General features: G+C 48.0%; 1 non-coding gene across 1 annotated transcript; it reads right to left on the bottom strand.

Moving 5' to 3' along the window:
- Positions 1-3,399: 3,399 nt before the first annotated feature.
- On the bottom strand, positions 3,400-3,472 carry TRNAI-GAU (transfer RNA isoleucine (anticodon GAU)). The gene has a single exon. It is a non-coding gene; the product is annotated as a tRNA-Ile (tRNA).
- Between the last annotated feature and the right edge of the window lie 3,165 nt (positions 3,473-6,637).

Genomic DNA, 6,637 nt, shown 5'->3' with positions numbered 1-6,637 from the left:
GTTACATTAGAGATCCCACAACACCGCTCCCGGGTGGGCTCAAACCACCAACCTTTCGGTTAACAGCCGAACGCGCTAACCATAGCGCAACGGAAGCCCAAATATTAAATGGTCGTCAGGTATTGAGGTAAAACTTTGACTTTTTACTTCACATCTGAGACCTCACAGCACTGCTCCCGGATGGGCTCGAACCACCACCCTTTCGTTAACAGCCGAACGCGCTAACCATTGCGCCACGGACGCCCAAAAATTAAATGGTCGTCAGGTATTGTGGAAAAACTTTGGGTTTTTACGTTACATTTGAGATCCCAAAACACCGCTACCGGGTTGGCTCGAACCACCAACCTATTGGTTAACAGCCGAACGCGCTAACAATTGAGCCACGGAAGCTCAGAAAATAAATGGTTATCACGTATTATGGAAAAAGTTTGACTTTTCACGCAACATCTGAGACCTCACAACACCGCTCCCGGATGGCCTCGAACCACCAACCTTTCGATTAACAGCCGAACGCGCTAACCATTGAGCCACGGAAGCCCAAAAATTAAATGTTCGTCAGGTATTGTGGAAAAACTCTGACATTTTACGTAACATCTGAGACGTCACAACACTTCTCCCGGATGGGCTCGAACCACCAACCTATTGGTTAACAGCCGAACGCGCTAACCAGTGAGCCACAGAAGCCCAAAAATTAAATGTTCGTCAGGTATTGTGGAAAAACTTTGGCTATTTATGTTACATTTGAGATCCAAAAACACCGCTCCCGGGTGGGCTCGAACCACCAACCTATTGGTTAACAGCCGAACGCTCTAACCATTGAGCCACGGAAGCTCAGAAATTAAATGGTCTTCACGTATTGTGGAAAAACTTTGGCTTTCTACGTTACATTTGAGATCCCACAACACCGCTCCCGGGTGGGCTCGAACCACCAACCTATTGGTTAACAGCCGAACGCGTTAACCATTGCGCCACGGAAGCCCAAAAATTAAATGGTCGTCAGGTATTGCGGAAAAACTTTGGCTTTCTACGTTACGTTTGAGATCCCACAACGCCGCTCCCGGGTGGGCTCGAACCACTAACCTATTTGTTAACTGCTGAACGCGCTAACCATTGCGCCACGGAAGCTAAAAATTAAATGCTCGTCAGGTATTGTGTAAAAACCTTGACTTTTTACGTCACATCTGAGACCTCACAACACCGCTCCCGGATGGGCTCGAACCACCAACCTATTGGTTAACAGCCGAACGCGCTAACCATTGCGCCACGGAAGCCCAAAAATTAAATGCTCGTCAGGTATTGTGTAAAAACCTTGACTTTTTACGTCACATCCGAGACCTAACAACACCGCTCCCGGATGGGCTCGAACCACCAACCTTTCGATTAACAGCCGAACGCGCTAACCATTGAGCCACGGAAGCTCAGAAATTAAATGGTTGTCACGTATTGTGGAAAAGTTTTGACTTTTTACGCTACATCTGAGACCCCACAACACCTCTTCCGGGTGGGCTCGAACCACCAACCTTTCGGTTAACAGCCGAACGCGCTAACCATTCGCCACGGACGCCCAAAAATTAAATGGTCGTCAGGTATTGTGGAAAAACTTTGGCTATTTATGTTACATTTGAGATCCAAAAACACCGCTCCCGGGTGGGCTCGAACCACCAACCTATTGGTTAACAGCCGAACGCGCTAACCATTGAGCCACGGAAGCTCAGAAATTAAATGGTCGTCACGTATTGTGGAAAAACTTTGGCTTTCTACGTTACATTTGAGATCCCACAACACCGCTCCCGGGTGGGCTCGAACCACCAACCTATTGGTTAACAGCCGAACGCGTTAACCATTGCGCCACGGAAGCCCAAAAATTAAATGGTCGTCAGGTATTGCGGAAAAACTTTGGCTTTCTACGTTACGTTTGAGATCCCACAACGCCGCTCCCGGGTGGGCTCGAACCACTAACCTATTTGTTAACTGCTGAACGCGCTAACCATTGCGCCACGGAAGCTAAAAATTAAATGCTCGTCAGGTATTGTGTAAAAACCTTGACTTTTTACGTCACATCTGAGACCTCACAACACCGCTCCCGGATGGGCTCGAACCACCAACCTATTGGTTAACAGCCGAACGCGCTAACCATTGCGCCACGGAAGCCCAAAAATTAAATGCTCGTCAGGTATTGTGTAAAAACCTTGACTTTTTACGTCACATCCGAGACCTAACAACACCGCTCCCGGATGGGCTCGAACCACCAACCTTTCGATTAACAGCCGAACGCGCTAACCATTGAGCCACGGATGCTCAGAAATTAAATGGTTGTCACGTATTGTGGAAAAGTTTTGACTTTTTACGCTACATCTGAGACCCCACAACACCTCTTCCGGGTGGGCTCGAACCACCAACCTTTCGGTTAACAGCCGAACGCGCTAACCATTCGCCACGGACGCCCAAAATTTAAATGGTCGTCAGGTATTGTGGAAAAACTTTGGCTATTTATGTTACATTTGAGATCCAAAAACACCGCTCCCGGGTGGGCTCGAACCACCAACCTATTGGTTAACAGCCGAACGCGCTAACCATTGAGCCACGGAAGCTCAGAAATTAAATGGTCGTCACGTATTGTGGAAAAACTTTGGCTTTCTACGTTACATTTGAGATCCCACAACACCGCTCCCGGGTGGGCTCGAACCACCAACCTATTGGTTAACAGCCGAACGCGTTAACCATTGCGCCACGGAAGCCCAAAAATTAAATGGTCGTCAGGTATTGCGGAAAAACTTTGGCTTTCTACGTTACGTTTGAGATCCCACAACGCCGCTCCCGGGTGGGCTCGAACCACTAACCTATTTGTTAACTGCTGAACGCGCTAACCATTGCGCCACGGAAGCTAAAAATTAAATGCTCGTCAGGTATTGTGTAAAAACCTTGACTTTTTACGTCACATCTGAGACCTCACAACACCGCTCCCGGATGGGCTCGAACCACCAACCTATTGGTTAACAGCCGAACGCGCTAACCATTGCGCCACGGAAGCCCAAAAATTAAATGTTCGTCAGGTATTGTGGAAAAACTCTGACATTTTACGTTACATCTGAGACCTCACAACACCGCTCCCGGATGGGCTCGAACAACCAACCTATTGGTTAAAAGCCGAACGCGCTAACCATTGAGCCACGGTAGCTCAGAGATTAAATGGTTGTCAGGTGTTGTGGATAAGTTATGACTTATTACGTTACATCTGAGACCCTACAACACCTCTCTGGGTTGGGCTCGAATCACCAACCTATAGGTTAACAGCCGAACGTGCTAACCATTGCGCCACGGAAGCCCAAAAATTAAATGGTCGTCAGGTATTGTGGAAAAATTTTGGCTTTCTACGTTACATTTGAGATCACACAACACCGCTCCCGGGTGGGCTCGAACCACCAACCTATTGGTTATCAGCCGAACGCGCTAACCATTGCGCCAAGGAAGCCCAAAATTTAAATGCTCGTCAGGTATTGTGTAAAAACCTTGACTTTTTACGTCACATCTGAGACCTCACAACACCGCTCCCGGATGGGCTCGAACCACCAACCTATTGCTTAACAGCCGAACGCGCTAACCATTGCGCCACGGAAGCCCAAAACCTAAATGCTCGTCAGGTATTGTGCAAAAAACTTGACTTTTTACGTCACATCTGAGACCTCACAACACCGCTCCCGGATGGGCTCGAACCACCAACCTATTGGTTAACAGCCGAACGCGCTAACCATTGCGCCACGGAAGCCCAAAAGTTAAATGCTCGTCAGGTATTGTGTAAAAACCTTGACTTCTTACGTCACATCTGAGACCTCACAACACCGCTCCCGGATGGGCTCGAACCACCAACCTATTGGTTAACAGCCGAACGCGCTAACCATTGCGCCACGGAAGCCCAAAAGTTAAATGCTCGTCAGGTATTGTGTAAAAACCTTGACTATTTACGTCACATCTGAGACTTCACAACACCGCTCCCGGATGCGCTCGAACCACCAACCTATTGGTTAACAGCCGAACGCGCTAACCATTGAGCCACGGAAGCTCAGAAATTAAATGGTTGTCAGGTGTTGTGGAAAAACTTTGGCTTTCTACGTTACATTTGAGACCCCACAACACCTCTCCCGGGTGGGCTCGAACCACCAACCTTTCGATTAACAGCTGAACGCGCTAACCATTGCGCCACGGAATCCCAAAAATTAAATGCTCGTCAGGTATTGTGTAAAAACCTTGACTTTTTACGTCACATCTGAGACCTCACAACACCGCTCCCGGATGGGCTCGAACCACCAACCTATTGGTTAACAGCCGAACGCGCTAAACGTTGCGCCACGGAAGCCCAAAAGTTAAATGCTCGTCAGGTATTGTGTAAAAACCTTGACTTTTTACGTCACATCTGAGACCTCACAACACCGCTCCCGGATGGGCTCGAACCACCAACCTATTGGTTAACAGCCGAACGCACTAAACATTGCGCCACGGAAGCCCAAATGTTAAATGCTCGTCAGGTATTGTGGAAAAACTCTGACATTTTACGTTACATCTGAGACGTCACAACACTTCTCCCGGATGGGCTCGAACCACCAACCTATTGGTTAATAGCCGAACGCGCTAACCATTGCGCCACTGAAGCCCAAAAATTAAATTTTCTTCAGGTATTGAGGTAAAACTTTGACTTTTTACTTCACATCTGAGGCCTCACAACACCGCTCCCGGATGGGCTCGAACCACCAACCTTTCGGTTAACAGCCGAACGCGCTAACCATTGCGCCACGGAAGCCCAAAAATTAAATGGTCGTCTGGTATTGTGGAAAAACTTTGGCTTTCTACGTTACATTTGAGATCACACAACACCGCTCCCGGGTGGGCTCGAACCACCAACCTATTGGTTAACAGCTGAACGCGCTAACCATTGAGCCACGGAAGCTCAGAAATTAAACGGTTGTCATGTATTGTGGAAAAACTTTGGCTTTCTACGTTACATTTGAGACCCCACAACACCTCTCCCGGGTGGGCTCGAACCACCAACCTTTCGATTAACAGCTGAACGCGCTAACCATTGCGCCACGGACGCCCAATAATTAAATTGTTGTCAGGTATTGTTGAAAAGTTACGACTTTTCACGCTACTTCTGAGACCCCACAAATCCTCTCTCGTTTGGGCTCGAACCACCAACCTATTGGTTAACAGCTGAACGCGCTAACCATTGAGCCACGGAAGCTCAGAAATTAAACGGTTGTCAGGTATTGTGGAAAAACTTTGGCTTTCTACGTTACATTTGAGACCCCACAACACCTCTCCCGGGTGGGCTCGAACCACCAACCTTTCGGTTAACAGCTGAACGCGCTAACCATTGCGCCACTGAGGCCCAAAAATTAAATGGTCGTCAGGTATTGTGGAAAAACTTTGGCTATTTACGTTACATTTGAGATCCCAAAACACCGCTCCCGGGTGGGCTCGAACCACCAACCTATTGGTTAACAGCCGAACGCGCTAACCATTGAGCCACGGAAGCTCAGAAAATAAATGGTTATCACGTATTATGGAAAAAGTTTGACTTTTCACGCTACATCTGAGACCTCACAACACCGCTCCCGGATGGGCTCGAACCACCAACCTTTCGATTAACAGCCGAACGCGCTAACCATTGAGCCACGGAGGCTGAGAAATTAAATGGTTGTCACGTATTGTGGAAAAGTTTTGACTTTTTACGCTACATCTGAGACCACACAATACCTCTTCCGGGCAGGCTCGAACCACCAACCTTTCGATTAACAGCTGAACGCGCTAACCATTGCGCCACGGAAGCCCAAAAGTTAAATGTTCGTCAGGTGTTTTGGAAAAACTCTGACATTTTACCTTACATCTGAGACGTCACAACACCGCTCCCGGGAGGGCTCGAACCACCAACCTTTCGGTTAACAGCTGAACGCGCTGACCATTGCGCCACTGTAGCCCAAAAATTAAATTTTCGTCAGGTATTGAGGTAAAACCTTGACTTTTTACTTCACATCTGAGACCTCACAACACCGCTCCCGGATGGGCTCGAACCACCAACCTTTCGGTTAACAGCCGAACGCGCTAACCATTCGCCACTGAGGCCCAAAAATTAAATGGTCGTCAGGTATTGTGGAAAAACTTTGGCTATTTACGTTACATTTGAGATCCAAAAACACCGCTCCCGGGTGGGCTCGAACCACCAACCTATTGGTTAACAGCCGAACGCGCTAACCATTGAGCCACGGAAGATCAGAAATTAAATGGTTGTCACGTATTGTGGAAAAGTTTTGACCTTTAACGCTACATCTGAGACCCCACAACACCTCTTCCGGGTGGGCTCGAACCACCAACCTTTCGATTAAGAGCTGGACGCGCTAATTACTGCGCCACGGAAGCTCCGAAATAAAATGGTTGTCAGGTATTGTGGAAAAACTCTGACATTTTACGTAACATCTGAGACGTCACAACACCGCTCCCGGATGGGCTCGAACCACCAACCTTTCGGTTAACAGCCGAACGCGCTAGCCATTGCGCCACGGATGCCCAAAAATTAAATGGTTGTCAGATATTGTTGAAAAGTTAAGACTTTTCACGCTACATCTGAGACCCCACAAAACCTCTC

The sequence above is a fragment of the Phalangium opilio genome, unplaced genomic scaffold, assembly GCF_054372755.1.
Source record: "Phalangium opilio isolate 3A_F unplaced genomic scaffold, DU_Popi_V2 ptg000101l_1, whole genome shotgun sequence".
Classification (NCBI taxonomy): Eukaryota; Metazoa; Arthropoda; class Arachnida; order Opiliones; family Phalangiidae; genus Phalangium; species Phalangium opilio.
Note: the sequence above shows the minus strand (reverse complement) of the source record. Positions and strands in the feature narration are given on the sequence as shown.